We start from the raw sequence: 18,448 nt of genomic DNA on the forward strand, positions 1-18,448 counted from the left end.
TCACCTGGGTCCACCCAAAAGGGCATGAAATTCCCGGGTATAAATGGTGTTGCACAACTCCTCACTCACTCTCACGGCTGCAACCAACAACGGTGACCCTTCACCAGCCAAAGAAGAAGAAGACCATCCACGGTACCGATAGACGGACCAGAGCCAGGGACAACGACGACCAGCAACTGACCATCAAAACTGCAAAACTGCAGATCCCAGATAAAGGACATATTTGCCCGGTACTTGTCAGTCACTTGAAAGTTAAGTTAAGGTCTTGTATATAATATCTCTGTAGTTCAACTTATGTGTGTGTGATTGAATAACATTAACATTATGTGAGCTGTAGTGTTCTTTGTGATTCTGATCCAAAGATGGTTAGCATAGTGTTCACAAAGACCAGAACTAGCTTTTATATAGAACAAAGCTAAAGATTTATTTACACTACTTAATTGGATTCAACATTTACTCCTATATAATAAACAGTTAATAATAAACATACAATCTACACTCATCTACAACTAATCTAATAATACAATAACTATGATCTGCTCTCATTCACACTATATTTTCCGACAGTCTGTTTTCTAGCCTTCTCCTCAACACTCTTTCCCAGAAGGCTTAGCATTGTGTTTTATATAATTCTGCATCTAACTCACTCGAGTGGTTGATTGAGACATAACATTAACCCTTACAGTTCTGCACATTTATCATAATGTCACATCCCCTTTGTTTGGACAAAAAGGTCACAAACTGTAACATTGTTTCTTTGAATATTACATTAGCGAGCATGCATCATTACCTTGTTTTACATTCAGTTGCAAAAATAAATGTCATATCACAGTAGTGATTAAAGATGAATAGTAATTAATATATCATTACAAATTCAGTCTATTCGGTGGTTTTCTCGTTCTCGTTGATCTTCTCAGTGGTCTTGTTGAAGCATTCAAGTTGTCTTCCACATTGTCTTGATTCGTTTTGATAAAGAAGGATTTGGGAAGTCAATGGGCATGATTCTCCGCAAATGCGGAGAATCGTAAAGGCTGCCGTGGGACAGGCCGTGACCCACGACAGCCTTCAAGGCCACTTCCGAGGCTGATTTTCCCCCCGGGCGGGGCTAGGAGCACGGCCCTGTGCGTCACGGTGGCGCGGCCTTGACGACGGTTGTCAAGGCCGCACTTCAAGCGTCAAGGCGGCTCACGCGGCCGATGGTGTCAGCCACGCATGCGCAGGTTGGACACCGGCAACCCGCGCATGCGCAGTTGGCGACTTTCTCCTCAGCCGCCCGGCAAGACGTGGCGGCTTGATCTTGCCGGGCGGCGGAGGGGAAAGAGTACATCTGTTTTGGACGCTGGCCCGACGATCGGTGGGCACCGATCGCGGGCCTGTCCCCTCCCGAGCACAGTCGTGGTGCTCCCATCCCAATCGGGCCTCTAGATGCCCCAAACGGGCATCTGGCGCCGGTTTCACGACGGCAGCGAGCAGGTGTGTTTGCTGCCGTGTTGAAACGTGCGTGAAGGCCCGGCCGTTCGGCCCATCGGCCTCGGAGAATCGCCGCTCGCCGTAAAAAACGGCGAGCGGCGATTCGTGGCGTGGTTCGGGCGTGGGGGGGGGGGGGGGAGAATAGCGGGAGGGCATGAAAAATGTCGGGAGGCCCTCCCGCTATTCTCCCACCCGGCGTGGGGGGCAGAGAATCGCACCCAATGTTTTGGGAAATGGCATCCTGAGCAATAATATTCGTAGTTTGAAGTGGAACATAGTTCTTTATCTTCAGTAATGATCTTCTATTTCTTCTAAACATTTTGCCTTTTTCAGTTTGTACCAAACATGGTCTTGGTGCAATTTGTCGTAATACCCGCGCAACATGTGACCATCCATAATCAGGAATTAATATTATGACGTAGTCTCCTTCTTGTAATGTTGCTAAAGGTTTTGTGAGCCTGTTTAGTAGTCGTTTTGTTTTCTTTTTTGTAACCTCAGTTGGTTATGTAGTTCTTGTTCATCCATATTCTGAATCGTGATTTCTGGTAACATGGTACGAATATTTCTTCCCATCAACATCTGGACAGGCGACAAACCTGATGACAATGGAGTAGCTTTGTATGTCAACAGTGCGAATGATAAATATTTGTTGTCATCTAGTGCTTTGTTGAATAGCTTCTTAACTATTCCTATGCCTTTCTCAGCTTTGCCATTGGATTGGGGGTAGAACGGGCTTGATGTTATATGTTTAAAATTATAACTTTCTGCAAATTGTGTCCACTCCCAGCTGGTGAAGCAAGGACCATTGTCAGACAGCGTGTAATGGAATTCCATGTCGAGCAAAAACAGATTTTGCTGCTCAGATTACAGATCAAGCTGTTGAATCAGGAAGCGTAATAACCTCAGGATAGTTCGAATAGTCGGCAATAATGACAAAATAGTCATGATCTGAAGTAGAATAGATCAATTCCAACTTTCAGCCATGGATAGGTGATTACTTCATTTTCTTCCAAGCTTTCTTTTCATTGCACAGATTGATGCATCTCAAAAATGCTGCATTCCTGCACATAATTATCCACATCTTTGTTGATTCAAGGCCAGATACACAGATTGTCTTGCTCGTCTACGACATTTTTCAGTTCCTTGGTGACCCTCGTGTATCTGTTCTAAGATACGTAGGCAGGAGGGAATAACTATTCTCTCTCCTTTGAGTAGGAATCCGTTAATTACAGTGATGTCATCTTTGATACTGCGGGAACTGGAGCAACATCCATTGGGCCATCCTTCTTTCAGGTATTTGACTACCCTTTGGCGTGTCACGTCCTTTTTTGTTTCTTCTCTTCTGATACGTAGCTTGTTGTCAGACACTGGTAGCAGTTCTGCAACAAATGAAGCTTGTGCTTCCACAGTGTATACTATTTCTGAAATCATGGTATCAATATTATTTGTCGCTCTTGATAAGATATCAGCAACAACTAATTCTTTAAGCGTGACTTTTGAATCATTGGTTGAGTGTATCCTTTTAACCAAATTTAATTTATCGCAAGCATCCACCCGAAGTAGGTTAAGAAATGACTTGATTTAAAAATTGTCTTTCTTGCTTTAAATCCCTCCATTGTCTTGCCCCTCCCTATTTCTTTAAAATAAACTCACACCACACCTTTCACAATCACTGGACATTTCAAATTGCTTTACAACCAATTAAGTACTTTTGAACAATCTGCGCGTGCCAACTTCTTTCGCGCGCCAGCCCCAACCAACACGGAGTCGGTGTTCAGGGGCCGGCAGCGCCAGTAAGTAGGCCCCGGGTGGGGGGGGGGGGGGGGGGGACCGGCCCGCTGATCGGTGAACCCTGATCGCAGGCCAGACACCATCGGAACCACTCAAGCCTACGTATCTACCCTATCCCCGCAACCCCCACTTAGCCTTTTTGGACACTAAGGGTAATTTAGCATGGCCAATCCACCTAACCCACACATCTTTGGACTGTGGGAGGAAACCGGAGGAGCTCCACGCACACACGGGGAGGACGTGCAGACTCCGCACAGACAGTGACCCAGCCTGGAATTGAACCTGGGACCTGGGACACTAGAGCTGTGAAGCAACCATTATGCTACCGTGCTGCTCCTATTGCTGCCAAGCCTTAAACTCTGGAATTATCTCCTTCGGACTTTCCACCTCTTTCCTACTTTAAGATATCGCTTATAATCTACCTCTTTGGCAAGGTTTTTGGCCATCTGGTCTAATATCTCTGTGCTGTTTGGTGTCACATTTTGTTTGATAATGCAGGTAAAGATGTTTTATAACATTAAAAGTGCTAGAAAACACAAATAAAAGCAGAAATTGCTGGAAAAGAACAGCAGGTCTGGCAGCATCACTGTCAGAGAACGAGTTAACGTTGTGAATTAAATATGACTTCTTCGGAACTTAGACTTGAAACGTTAACTCTGTTTCTCTGCCACCTATACTGCCAGAACTGCTGAGGTTTCCTAGCAATTTCTGTTTTTATTTGTCATCTGGTATCTGCAGTATTTTGCTTCGGTATAAATACAAGTTGTAACGAAAGTTTTTTTCTATCTTTCGAAATATTAGAAACCTTACATGATGTGCACTTTTCCTTTTCAATTCCTGATGTCCACGTTAACTCTTTCTACCAGCGCAGACACTACAGCACCGCCAGGGGGAGGAGTGTGTCATTACACCGTGACAAGTTTACACAGGCAGCTCCCATCATAAATACGGCCAGAGAAATGTATGAAAGTAAGTATGCGATGAAATTATATTGGTGTACATTTGTGCAGTGGAGTCTTTAGTGAAGACTAAGTTTGCTCTTGACTCGTTGACAATGCATATGCGCAACTAGTATTGTTTCGGGGGAAAGACCTAACTTGTTGAAATATGATTGCACAGAAAACATGCATATCAGCTCGGGCTGTATCCCCAAAGGGATAGTGAGGAGAAATGTTCAGAGGGTAATATTGATCAAGCGGCAATGGTCTGCCTGCCAGTCCACCTGGAAGAGAATGAATGCAGTGGGCTGTGGATAATATGTCTTTTTGGTGGTTTCCCCTTCCTGCCAATGCAGCAGAAACAACAGGATCGAGGTCCGGGTGCTGAACAGGGTTGTGCCGGCAGTGGGAGGGAGGCAGCCGGCCGGCGGGCGGGCGGCGCAGTGCCTGATTCTGGGCGGTGGGAGTGCAGCGGGAGAGAGTGAGGGCCGCGGCTCTGCCCTGCCCTCCGGCCCGGAGCGCCTGCCCACACGGTGAGTGAGTGAGTGAGGGCGGAGGCCTGGCTCGGGCGGGAGGCCTCTGGACTGGGTCCGCAGTGTCTCTGCGAGGCGACGGTTCCTTTCTCCACACTGACGAGGCCCATGTTCAAAGCCCAAACTGAGAGTCAGTGCGGCCCACAGGCCAGGTAAAGCTTCACATCCCCCCCCCCCCCCGCCTCTGCCATCTCCCCCCCCCCCCCTCTGCCATCTCCCCCCCCCCCCCTCTGCCATCTCCCCCCCCCCCGCCTCTGCCATCTCCCCCCCCCACCTCTGCCATCTCCCCCCCCCCGCCTCTGCCATCTCCCCCCCCCCGCCTCTGCCATCTCCCCCCCCCCCGCCTCTGCCATCTCCCCCCCCCGCCTCTGCCATCCCCCCCCCGCCTCTGCCATCTCCCCCCCCCGCCTCTGCCATCTCCCCCCCCCGCCTCTGCCATCTCCCCCCCCGCCTCTGCCATCTCCCCCCCCGCTGCCATCTCCCCCCCCCGCTGCCATCTCCCCCCCCCCGCTGCCATCTCCCCCCCCCCGCTGCCATCTCCCCCCCCCCGCTGCCATCTCCCCCCCCCCGCTGCCATCTCCCCCCCCGCTGCCATCTCCCCCCCCCGCTGCCATCTCCCCCCCCCCCCGCTGCCATCTCCCCCCCCCGCTGCCATCTCCCCCCCCCGCTGCCATCTCCCCCCCCCGCTGCCATCTCCCCCCCCCCGCTGCCATCTCCCCCCCCCGCTGCCATCTCCCCCCCCGCTGCCATCTCCCCCCCCCCGCTGCCATCTCCCCCCCCCCGCTGCCATCTCCCCCCCCCGCTACCATCTCCCCCCCCCCGCTGCCATCTCCCCCCCCCCGCTGCCATCTCCCCCCCCCCCGCTGCCATCTCCCCCCCCCCCGCTGCCATCTCCCCCCCCCGCTGCCATCTCCCCCCCCCCCCGCTGCCATCTCCCCCCCCCCGCTGCCATCTCCCCCCCCCCCGCTGCCATCTCCCCCCCCCCCCCCGCTGCCATCTCCCCCCCCGCTGCCATCTCCCCCCCCCCCGCTGCCATCTCCCCCCGCTGCCATCTCCCCCCCCCGCTGCCATCTCCCCCCCCCCCGCTGCCATCTCCCCCCCCCCCGCTGCCATCTCCCCCCCCCGCTGCCATCTCCCCCCCCCGCTGCCATCTCCCCCCCCCCGCTGCCATCTCCCCCCCCCGCTGCCATCTCCCCCCCCCGCCTCTGCCATCTCCCCCCCGCCTCTGCATCTCCCCCCCCCCCCGCCTCTGCCATCTCCCCCCCGCCTCTGCCATCTCCCCCCCCCCGCCTCTGCCATCTCCCCCCCCGCCTCTGCCATCTCCCCCCCCCGCCTCTGCCATCTCCCCCCCGCCTCTGCCATCTCCCCCCCACCTCTGCCATCTCCCCCCCCCCCGCCTCTGCCATCTCCCCCCCCCCGCCTCTGCCATCTCCCCCCCGCCTCTGCCATCTCCCCTCCGCCTCTGCCATCTCCCCCCCCGCCTCTGCCATCTCCCCCCCCGCCTCTGCCATCTCCCCCCCCGCCTCTGCCATCTCCCCCCCCGCCTCTGCCATCTCCCCCCCCGCCTCTGCCATCTCCCCCCCGCCTCTGCCATCTCCCCCCGCCTCTGCCATCTCCCCCCCGCCTCTGCCATCTCCCCCTCCCGCCTCTGCCATCTCCCCCCCCGCCTCTGCCATCTCCCCCCTGCCTCTGCCATCTCCCCCCCGCCTCTGCCATCTCTCCCCCCCCGCCTCTGCCATCTCTCCCCCCGCCTCTGCCATCTCCCCCCCGCCTCTGCCATCTCTCCCCCCCGCCTCTGCCATCTCCCCCCGCCTCTGCCATCTCCATCCCCCCCCGCCTCTGCCATCTCCACCCCCCCGCCTCTGCCATCTCCCGCCTCTGCCATCTCCCCCCCGCCTCTGCCATCTCCCCCCCCCGCCTCTGCCACCTCCCCCCCCGCCTCTGCCATCTCCCCCCCGCCTCTGCCATCTCCATCCCCCCCCGCCTCTGCCATCTCCACCCCCCCGCCTCTGCCATCTCCCGCCTCTGCCATTTCCCCCCCCGCCTCTGCCATCTCCCCCCCCGCCTCTGCCATCTCCCCCCCGCCTCTGCCATCTCCCCCCCCGCCTCTGCCATCTCCCCCCCGCCTCTGCCATTTCCCCCCCCCGCCTCTGCCATCTCCCCCCCCGCCTCTGCCATCTCCCCACCCCGCCTCTGCCATCTCCCCCCCCGCCTCTGCCATCTCTCCCCCCCCGCCTCTGCCATCTCCCCCCCCCGCCTCTGCCATCTCCCCCCCCGCCTCTGCCATCTCCCCCCCCCCCGCCTCTGCCATCTCCCCCCCGCCTCTGCCATCTCCCCCCCCGCCTCTGCCATCTCCCCCCCCGCCTCTGCCATCTCCCCCCGCCTCTGCCATCTCCCCCCCCCCCGCCTCTGGCCATCTCCCCCCCGCCTCTGCCATCTCCCCCCCGCCTCTGCCATCGCCCCCCCGCCTCTGCAATCTCCCCCCGCCTCTGCCATCTCCCCCCGCCTCCGCCATCTCCCCCCCCCCGCCGCTGCCATCTCCCCCCCCGCCGCTGCCATCTCCCCCCCGCCGCTGCCATCTCCCCCCCCCGCGCTGCCATCTCCCCCCCCGCTCTGCATCTCCCCCCGCGCCATCTCCCCCCCCGCGCCATCTCCCTCCCCCCAGCGCCATCTCCCCCCCCGCTCCATCTCCTCCCCCCCCCCGCGCCATCTCCCCCCCTCGCCATCTCCCCCCCCGCGCCATCTCCCCCCCTCGCCATCTCCCCCCCCTCGCCATCTCCCCCCCCCGCGCCATCTCCCCCCCCCCCGCGCAATCCCCCCCCCGCGCCATCTCCCCCCCGCCTCTGCCATCTCCCCCCCCCGCCTCTGCCATCCTCCCCCCCCGCCTCTGCCATCTCCCCCCCCCTCTGCCATCTCCCCCCCGCCTCTGCCATCTCCCCCCCGCCTCTGCCATCTCCCCCCCCCCCGCCTCTGCCATCTCCCCCCCCCGCCTCTGCCATCTCCCCCCCCGCCTCTGCCATCTCCCCCCCCGCCTCTGCCATCTCCCCCCCCCGCCTCTGCCATCTCCCCCCCCGCCTCTGCCATCTCCCCCCCCCGCCTCTGCCATCTCCCCCCCGCCCGCCCGCCTCTGCCATCTCCCCCCCCGCCTGCCTCTGCCATCTCCCCCCCCGCCTCTGCCATCTCCCCCCCCGCCTCTGCCATCTCCCCCCCGCCTCTGCCATCTCCCCCCCCGCCTCTGCCATCTCCCCCCCGCCTCTGCCATCTCCCCCCCCGCCTCTGCCATCTCCCCCCCGCCTCTGCCATCTCCCCCCCCGCCTCTGCCATCTCCCCCCCCGCCGCTGCCATCTCCCCCCCGCCGCTGCCATCTCCCCCCCACCGCTGCCATCTCCCCCCCCGCCTCTGCCATCTCCCCCCCGCGCCATCTCCCCCCCCGTGCCATCTCCCCCCCGTGCCATCTCCCCCCCCGTGCCATCTCCCCCCCCCCGTGCCATCTCCCCCCCGCGCCATCTCCCCCCCCGCGCCATCTCCCCCCCCGCGCCATCTCCCCCCCCGCGCCATCTCCCCCCCCCGCGCCATCTCCCCCCCCTCGCCATCTCCCCCCCCTCGCCATCTCCCCCCCCGCGCCATCTCCCCCCCGCGCCATCTCCCCCCCCGCGCCATCTCCCCCCCGCCTCTGCCATCTCCCCCCCCGCCTCTGCCATCTCCCCCCCGCCTCTGCCATCTCCCCCCCGCCCGCCCGCCTCTGCCATCTCCCCCCCGCCTGCCTCTGCCATCTCCCCCCCGCCTCTGCCATCTCCCCCGCCCGCCTCTGCCATCTCCCCCGCCCGCCTCTGCCATCTCCCCCCGGCCATCCCCCCCCCCCCCCCCCCCCGCCTCTGCCATCTCTCCCCCCGCCTCTGCCATCTCCCCCCTCTGCCATCTCCCCGCCACTGCCATCTCCCCCCCGCCATCCCCCTGCCATCTCCCCCCCGCCTCTGCCATCTCCCCCCCGCCTCTGCCATCTCCCCCCCGCCTCTGCCATCTCCCCCCGCCTCTGCCATCTCCCCCCACCTCTGCCATCTCCCCCCGCCTCTGCCATCTCCCCCCAACCGCCTCTGCCATCTCCCCCCCGCCTCTGCCATCTCCCTCCCGCCTCTGCCATCTCCCCCTCCCGCCTCTGCCATCTCCCCCTCCCGCCTCTGCCATCTCCCCCTCCCGCCTCTGCCATCTCCCCCTCCCCGCCTCTGCCATCTCCCCCTCCCGCCTATGCCATCTCCCCCTCCCGCCTCTGCCATCTCCCCCCCGCCTCTGCCATCTCCCCCCCGCCTCTGCCATCTCCCCCCCTGCCTCTGCCATCTCCCCCCCGCCTCTGCCATCTCCCCCCCGCTGCCATCTCCCCCCCGCCTCTGCCATCTCCCCCCCCGCCTCTGCCATCTCCCCCCCGCCTCTGCCATCTCCCCCCGCCTCTGCCATCCCCCCCTGCCATCTCCCCCCCCTGCCATCTCCCCCCCTGCCATCTCCCCCCCCTGCCATCTCCCCCCCCTGCCATCTCCCCCCCCTGCCATCTCCCCCCCCTGCCATCTCCCCCCCCTGCCATCCTCCCCCCCCTGCCCATCTCCCCCCCCTGCCATCTCCCCCCCCTGCCATCTCCCCCCCCTGCCATCTCCCCCCCCTGCCATCTCCCCCCCTGCCATCTCCCCCCCCTGCCATCTCCCCCCCCCTGCCATCTCCCCCCCTGCCATCTCCCCCCCTGCCATCTCCCCCCCCTGCCATCTCCCCCCCCTGCCATCTCCCCCCCCCGCCATCTCCCCCCCCTGCCATCTCCCCCCCCTGCCATCTCCCCCCCCTGCCATCTCCCCCCCCTGCCATCTCCCCCCCCGCCATCTCCCCCCCCCGCCATCTCCCCCCCTCGCCATCTCCCCCCCCGCCATCTCCCCCCCTCGCCATCTCCCCCCCTCGCCATCTCCCCCCCTCGCCATCTCCCCCCCTCGCCATCTCCCCCCCCTCGCCATCTCCCCCCCCCGCCATCTCCCCCCCCTCGCCATCTCCCCCCCCTCGCCATCTCCCCCCCTGCCAATCTCCCCCCCCTGCCATCTCCCCCCCCTGCCATCTCCCCCCCTGCCATCTCCCCCCCTGCCATCTCCCCCCTGCCATCTCCCCCCCCTGCCATCTCCCCCCCTCCCCTCTGCCATCTCCCCCCCCTCCCCTCTGCCATCTCCCCCCCCGCCTCTGCCATCTCCCCCCCCGCCTCTGCCATCTCCCCCCCCCCCGCCTCTGCCATCTCCCCCCCCCCCGCCTCTGCCATCTCCCCCCCCCCCGCCTCTGCCATCTCCCCCCCCCCCCCCCGCCTCTGCCATCTCCCCCCCCCCCGGCCTCTGTCATCTCCCCCCCCCGCCTCTGCCATCTCCCCCCCCCCCGCCTCTGCCATCTCCCCCTCCCGCCTCTGCCATCTCGCCCCCCGCCTCTGCCATTTCCCCCCCGCCTCTGCCATTTCCCCCCCTCTGCCATCTCCCCCCCCTCTGCCATCTCCCCCCGCCTCTGCCATCTCCCCCCGCCTCTGCCATCTCCCCCCCGCCTCTGCCATCTCCCCCACCGCCTCTGCCATCTCCCCCACCGCCTCTGCCATCTCCCCCCCGCCTCTGCCATCTCCCCCCCGCCTCTGCCATCTCCCCCCCGCCTCTGCCATCTCCCCCCCGCCTCTGCCATTCCCCCCCGCCTCTGCCATCTCCCCCCCGCCTCTGCCATCTCCCCCCCGCCTCTGCCATCTCCCCCCCGCCTCTGCCATCTCCCCCCCTCTGCCATCTCCCCCCGCCTCTGCCATCTCCCCCCCGCCATCCCCCTGCCATCTCCCCCCTGCCTCTGCCATCTCCCCCCCGCCTCTGCCATCTCCCCCCACCTCTGCCATCTCCCCCCGCCTCTGCCATCTCCCCCCAACCGCCTCTGCCATCTCCCCCCAACCGCCTCTGCCATCTCCCTCCCGCCTCTGCCATCTCCCCCTCCCGCCTCTGCCATCTCCCCCTCCCGCCTCTGCCATCTCCCCTCCCGCCTCTGCCATCTCCCCCTCCCGCCTCTGCCATCTCCCCCCCGCCTCTGCCATCTCCCCCCCGCCTCTGCCATCTCCCCCCCGCCTCTGCCATCTCCCCCCCGCCTCTGCCATCTCCCCCCCGCCTCTGCCATCTCCCCCCCGCCTCTGCCATCTCCCCCCCCGCCTCTGCCATCTCCCCCCCGCCTCTGCCATCTCCCCCCCGCCTCTGCCATCTCCCCCCCGCCTCTGCCATCTCCCCCCCGCCTCTGCCATCTCCCCCCCCGCCTCTGCCATCTCCCCCCCCGCCTCTGCCATCTCCCCCCCGCCTCTGCCATCTCCCCCCCGCCTCTGCCATCTCCCCCCCGCCTCTGCCATCTCCCCCCCGCCTCTGCCATCTCCCCCCCGCCTCTGCCATCTCCCCCCCGCCTCTGCCATCTCCCCCCCGCCTCTGCCACCTCCCCCCCGCCTCTGCCATCTCCCCCCCGCCTCTGCCATCTCCCCCCCGCCTCTGCCATCTCCCCCCCGCCTCTGCCATCTCCCCCCCACCTCTGCCATCTCCCCCCTGCCATCTCCTCTCCGCCTCTGCCATCTCCTCTCCGCCTCTGCCATCTCCCCCGCCGCCCTCGCCTCTGCCCCCCCGCCCTCGCCTCTGCCCCCCCCCGCCCTCGCCTCTGCCCCCCCCGCCCTCGCCTCTGCCCCCCCCGCCCTCGCCTCTGCCCCCCCCGCCCTCGCCTCTGCCCCCCCGCCCTCGCCTCTGCCCCCCCTGCCCTCGCCTCTGCCCCCCCCGCCCTCGCCTCTGCCCCCCCGCCCTCGCCTCTGCCCCCCCCCGTCCTCGCCTCTGCCCCCCCGCCCTCGCCTCTGCCCCCCCGCCCTCGCCTCTGCCCCCCCCCGCCCTCGCCTCTGCCCCCCCCGCCCTCGCCTCTGCCCCCCCCCGCCCTCGCCTCTGCCCCCCCCGCCCTCGCCTCTGCCCCCCCCGCCCTCGCCTCTGCCCCCCCCCGCCCTTGCCTCTGCCCCCCCCGCCCTCGCCTCTGCCCCCCCCGCCTCTGCCCCACCCCCTTGGCCGCTGGCACCCCCCACCACTTTTGGCCGCTGCCACTCCCCTACCCCTTCGCCTGCCACTCCCCCACCCCATTTGCCACTGGCAACCCCTCCCTCACCCTGTTTGCCACTGGTCCCCCCATCATCCTCCCCCCATCATACCCACCTCCATCATACCCACCCCCATCATACCCCACCAACCTTGAACTGTACTGTCAAAATCATCCTTCGAACTCAATACTCTGTCTTCCACTTGCTGTCACCCCACAATCATCATGATCCCACTGCGTCTTACTATTTGCCCACGGCTGTGCTTTACCATTTTCACAGTATGAATTGCAATTTGCCCTATGGCTTAATATATACCACCCAGTGTTTTATTATTTTCCCACCCTGGTGACTTGCTCTCTACCTGTATCCTGCTCCATCCTTCACCCTTGCTGTAGAATTGATGTGAAAAAAATTCATAGATTGATTCCTAGGATGAGAGGACAGTACTGTGAAGAGATATTGAGAAGAGCAGACCAAACATATAAAATTCTGAAAGGGATTGACGAGGGCAAATGCTCAGAGCCTGTTTCCTCTGGTTGGTGAGTCTCGAACTGGGGTCAAAATCTCAGTATGAGGAGTCGGCCATTTTGGATTGAAATTAAAAAAAATTTCACTGGGAATGTTGCGAATTTTTGGAATTCTTTACCAAGAGGGCTGTAACTTCTCAGTCCTTCAGAATTTTCAAGACTAAGATCCATTGATTTTTGGACATTAAGGAATTGGGTGGGAAAGTGGAGCCAGGACAGCGGAGTCAAGTACAAAATTTAGCTAGCTCAATAGGCCATTTGGTCTTAGTTTTTTAAGACTGGTCCCTTTCCCTTTACAATTATCCCAACCAATATAATCTGCAGGTTTATTTTCATTCTTCCCTCTTGTTTTGTGCAGATTCTCTGGTTGTGGAAACTTAGACTAATTTCTTCTCTACGAAGTCGAGATCTATGGATTTCTTCACTGGTAAGTCATCTCTTTCTTAACAAACCCACTTGGGCTCAGAAAACAAATTTTGAAGGGAGCAAAGAAACAGGAAATCTGAAGTAAAAACAGAACTGCTGTATGTTGGATTTGATTTATTGTCACATGTACTGAGGTACAGTGAAAAGTATTGTTCTGCGTACTGTCCAGACAGATCGTTCCATACTTGAAAAAACGTAGGAAATACAAAAATACATAGACACAGGCATCGGGTGAAGCATACAGAGTTTCGTACCACTCAGTAGAGAAGATGTGTGAAGAGATCAGTTCAATCCATAAGGGGGTCATTCAGGAGTCTGGTAACAGCGGGGTTGAAGCTGTTTTTGAATCTGTTAGTGTGCGTTCTCAGACTTTTGTATCTCCTGCTCGATGGAAGAGAGAAACAGGCAGCATCCTGGTCAATCTCCTCTGCACTTTTCTAGTGCAATCGCATCCTTCCTATAGTGTGGTGACCAGATCTGCAAACAGTACTCTAACTGTGGACTAACTAGCGTTTTATACAGCTCAATCATAATCTCCCTGCTCTTATATTCTATGCTTCGGATTATAAATGCAAGTACCCCAGATGCCGCTATAGGGTCTCTTATTTTCTAAAAACAGTCAAAGTTTAGATTGAGCTTATTGCAAAACGTAGTTGGTACAAATTCAGATATAAAAGAGAAACAAAGGATAAAAAAAACCCCCACTGCGTACTGAAGGTCAAGCTTTCTTAAACATGCACATTTTTGGTAACACCACCCCCCCCCCCCTTTTTTTTCCCCACTGGCTTGGTAATCCTGAGTTGTGACTCCTGATTGGCGCTTCAACTCTGCATAATATCTTTTTTTTAAAGATAATTTATTGAAGGCATATCCAAAGCATATAGAGAATACAAAAACAGGAACAATCCATAACAGTAAACAACAACAAATACCGCATAACATATTAACAATATATATAATACTAACAATACAGTATAGCAGGAGCCTCCTCTATATACCAATATGACGCCAACGCCCTCAACGAGAGATAAAGCAAACATTTTTATTTCTTAGTAAAACAAAAAAATGAACCCCCGTCCCCCGTCCCTTAACTGTCAACAAAATTACTATTGCCCTCCCCGCTGACGGTCTAGTAGTTCTTGAAAAAGTCGATGAACAGCTTCCACCTCATGGAGAACCCTTCATCTGAACCGCTAATGGCGAACTTGATCCTCTTCAAATGAAGGAACTCAGCAAGGCCCCGTACCCATGACCCAGTGTTTGGCGGTTCTGCAGCCCGCCAATTGAGCAAAGTCTCCTTTGTGCCAGTAAGGGGGCGAATGCCACGCCATCGACCCCCTTTCCCATCACGACACCAGGATCCTCAGACACACCAAAGATAGCTACCCATTGAGAAGGCACGATCACTACTCCCACCACCCGAGACAGTACATCCTTAGCACCCTTCCAAAACCCCACTAGTTTAGGACAGGACCAGAACACGTGGACGTGGTTCGCAGGGGATCCGGCACGTCGTGTATATTGATCAGCCACTTCCGGAAAGAAATGGCTCAGCCTAGCCGGTGTCCTATGCACTCTGTGCACAACCTTAAACTGTATAAGACAGAGCTTAGCACAAGACGAGGAAGCATTAACCCTACGCAACTCTTCCTCCCAAATCCAGACCCGTACCTCACCTCCCAACTCCTCTTCCCATCTCTGCTGCCTTAACACCATTGAGATTTCCTTCCTACTGGCCAACTCAGCATACACATTGAAGATCTTACCCCCTCCAATCTTAACATCCGAGAGGAGCCTGTCCTGTAGATCCAAGGGCAGTAACGTTGGAAATGAACTCAACTCTTAGCTCAAAAATGCCCTTATCTGAAGATACCTAAACTTATTACCCCAGGGCATTTGATAGGTCTCCATCAGCTCAGTTAGGTTCGCAAACTTCCCACCCAAGAACAGGTTCTCAAAGCAGTGGATCCCCATGCGGTCCCATTGCTTAAACCTGGCATCCAAGCTTGCTGGAATGAATCTGTGGTTGCTACTAATCGGAGTCTTCCTATACATGCCCTCCAAACCAAAAAACTCTTTTAATAGAGGGCACCCTCCCCACCACACAAAGCCCAAGACAAGTCTGTTGATTTTTCTGAAAAAGAGTTTGGGCAGAAAGATTGGGAGGTTCTGAAAAACAAAGAGGAACCTCGGTAGGATGCCCATCTTAATAGCCTGGACTCTTCTGGACAAAGATAGAGGAAGACTGTCCCACCTTTTGAACTTCTTTTTCATCCTCTCTAAGCATGTCAGATTAAGTTTGTGTAGTTGAGCCCAATCCCACGCCACCTGAATCCCCAAATAGTGGAATCTCTTACCAGCCAGGTGAAACGGGAGCCCATTCAACCACCCCTCCCATCCTCCGTAGCCATTCAAGAATATCTCGCTCTTTACCATATTAAGCTTGTATCCCGAGAAGGAGCTGAATTCATTCAGAATTCTCAGGATTTTATCAGTCGCATCCAAGGGGTTGGAAACATACAGTAGGAGGTCATCCGCATATAAGGAAAGCCGATGTCTCCCCCCCCCCCCCCTTAATACCCCTCCACTCTCCAGACGTCCGAAGAGCCATTGCTAAAGGTTCGATTGTAAGGGCGAATAGTAATGGTGAGAGCGGGCACCCCTGCTTCGTCCCACCCTGCAGAGTAAAATACTCAGACTAACTCCGTTAGTGGAGATGCTTGTCTTTGGCGCTGTAAATAACAATTTGACCCAGTCCACAAATCCTGTCCGTACCCAAACTCTTCCAAAACGTCAAAAAGGTATGCCCACTCCACTCGATTGAATGCCTCCTCAGCATACATTGACAGCACAACCTCCACATTATTTCCTCCAGTGGGCATCATGATAACGCCAAGTAGCCTCCGAATATTAGATGCCAACGCTCTGCCTTTTACAAAGCTTCTTAAGCGTTCTTATAAATTGATCAACACAGAGACAGGCTGCAGCTTGAAAATATACAAGGGCTGCAGCCTGGACCTTGCAGAAACTAAGATCTTGGCCAGAAGCTTTGCATCAACATTCAAGAGGGAAATGGGATGGTAAGATCCACATTGCTCAGGTTCCTTATCCTTTTTGTGGCTATGGGAGATGGAGGCCTGCAACAGCATGAAGGGGGGGGGTGGGGTGGAAATGAGCCCCTCCCAACTTCTCATTGTACATCCGTACCATCAACGAACCCAGCAGCGTACCAAAACGCTTATAAAATTCGACTGGGAATCCGGCTCCGGGGCCTTCCCTGTCTGCATCGAATTCACACATCCCAGCAGCTCCCGCCGACCTACTGGAGCCCCAAATCCTTGCGCCTAGCCTGACCTACTGTAGGAAACTCCAACCCCTCTAGGATCTACTTCTCCGTTTGTCGCCTGTTTGTGGTTCTGATTGGTATAGCCTTCGATAAAAGGACGCAAAGGTTTTATTAATTCCTGCAGGGTCAGTGACTACCTCTTTTCCCTCCTCGTCCCTATGTGTACCTATAACCCTAGCCGCCATCTGCTTCCTCATTTGATGGGTGAGCATCTTACCAGACTTCACTCCATTTTCATACAAGAATCTCCCTGGCTCAGTTCAGCTGTCTCACCGCCTCCTCTGAGGTGACCAAATTAAACTCCATCTGGAGCCTCTGACGCTCCCTCAACAGTATTTCATCCTGTGATTCTAGGAATCTGCGGTCAATGGCTAAGATCGCCTCTACCAATCTCGATTGTTCTTCTCACTCCACCCTTAGCCGATGCGCCCGGATCGAAATATGTCCTCCCCTCACCACTGCATTCCGAGCTCATAGCACCCTGGTGGAGACCTCACCAGTGATGTTCTGACCTATATAATTTTGAGTGACACCTTCCAATCTCTCACATAATCCCTTCTTCACAAGGAGACTGACGTCTAATCTCCACTGGGGTCCAGAAGTGGACGGTTTCTCCGCCCGCAGGCCGATCCAGTGAAGGACGTGATCAGACAGTACAATAGTAGAGTACTCTGCCCCCATAACTCTAGGAATCAGGGACTTGTCCAAAATAAAAAAATCTTTTCAGGAATAACAGTTGTGGACCTGTGAAGAAAAGGAACACTCCCTCGCCTTGGGCCTCCCAAAGCGCCACAGACCCAAGCGCCACAGACCCAAGCCCCCCATGAGCTGCATGAATTTTGACAGCTCCCCAGCCATTGTCCTCCCAGATCTAAGGCTTGATCGTCTAGCTCCGGATCCAAGACTGTATTAAAATCTTCCCCCAGAATGAGTCTGTGAGAATCTAGGCCTGGGATCAGGGACAGAACCTGCCTCGTAAAGACCACTCATCTCTGCACTTTACCAGCAGTTTATATCAGGTGTTTACACTTGTATCTAACTTACTGGCAGCTGCACTTGCATTCTTACATTGTCACATTTGTAGTTTGGCTTTAAAAGCTGATGTGTCACTCTGAAAATTCAATATTTTCCCACAGTTCCCCCTTTGATTCTTCTAAAAGTTAAAAGAGAATGAATCACTAAGAGCAAGCCAGCAGAAAATAGCACAGAGGGACACATTCACAGATGCCTTTGATGGTCCCTTTGTTTAGGAACAGCCTTCAACACTGGAATGGGGCAAGCCGATATCCTGTTACAATCCTTTAAATACAGGAAGCCCGATTATTAGGCAAGAGCTCCCCTTGAGAGGCATAACCTTAGGAGAGGCTTTGGTTAATTGTTTACAACAACACTTGATGAGCAGGAAAACACAATACAGAATTAGAATGATAATGAAGAATAAGATCAAGCCTTGAGCTAATGAGGTTCTCAAAGAGCTCAGCCATCCAGTTGCCCAACCCCACAAGGTGGTGGATGGAGGCCGGTGGTGGAAGGGGAGGCGGAGATAGTGGTGGCGCTAGATGCGGAGAAGGTCTTTGACAGGGTCGAGCGGGGGTACTTGTGGGAGGTGCTGGAAAGGTTCGGGTTTGGGGAGGGGTTTGTCAGTTGGGTGAGGCTGTTGTATGAGGCCCCGATGGCGAGTATGGCCACGAATAAGAGGAGGTCGGAGTATTTGCGACTATACCAAGGGACGAGGCAGGGGTGTCCCCTGTCCCCCCTACTTTTTGCGCTGGCAATTGAACATCTGGCTATGGCGCTGAGGGAGTCGGGGGATTGGAGGGGGCTGGTCCGGGGTGGGGAGGAGCACCGAGTGTCGCTCCATGCGGATGACCTATTGTTGTATGTGGCGGACCCGGTGGGGGGAATGCCGGTGGTGATGGGGATTCTCCGGGAATTTGGGGATTTCTCAGGGTATAAGCTTAACTTTGGGAAAAGCGAGCTGTTTGTGGTACACCCGGGGGACCAGGAGGGAGGGATTGGGAGGCTCCCACTGAAAAGGGCGGAGAAGAGCTTCAGGTACTTGGGGGTTCAGGTGGCCAGGAGCTGGGGGGCCTTGCATAAGCTTAACCTCACAAGGCTGGTGGAGCAAATGGAGGAGGAGCTTAAGAGGTGGGACATGCTGCCGCTGTCTTTGGCGGGTAGGGTGCAGTCAGTCAAGATGACGGTGCTCCCGAGGTTTCTGTTCCTGTTCCAGTGCCTCCCCATCCTTATCCTGAAGGCCTTTTTCAGGCGGGTTAACAGGAGCATTACGGGGTTTGTGTGGGCAGACGGGACTCCAAGGGTGA

The 18,448-nt window shown here is 58.1% G+C and overlaps 1 protein-coding gene across 8 annotated transcripts in view; it reads left to right on the forward strand.

Annotated features, from left to right (window-relative positions):
• The first annotated feature begins 4,139 nt into the window (after nucleotides 1–4,139).
• The window catches only part of fam20b (FAM20B glycosaminoglycan xylosylkinase), a 197,704-nt gene continuing 183,395 nt past the window's right edge, over nucleotides 4,140–18,448 (forward strand). For 4 of the 8 annotated variants that reach the window (XM_038795126.1, XM_038795123.1, XM_038795128.1 and 1 more), the window contains exons 1-2: nucleotides 4,140–4,230; nucleotides 12,711–12,779. The gene's annotated coding sequence lies outside the window, so the exon portion shown is untranslated. Of the gene's footprint in view, nucleotides 4,231–4,316; nucleotides 4,733–4,864; nucleotides 4,885–12,710; nucleotides 12,780–18,448 lie in introns of those variants that run through there. The other 4 variants (XM_038795125.1, XM_038795127.1, XM_038795121.1 and 1 more) reach the window with 3 other exon arrangements.

Source organism: Scyliorhinus canicula, chromosome 4, assembly GCF_902713615.1.
Source record: "Scyliorhinus canicula chromosome 4, sScyCan1.1, whole genome shotgun sequence".
Classification (NCBI taxonomy): Eukaryota; Metazoa; Chordata; class Chondrichthyes; order Carcharhiniformes; family Scyliorhinidae; genus Scyliorhinus; species Scyliorhinus canicula.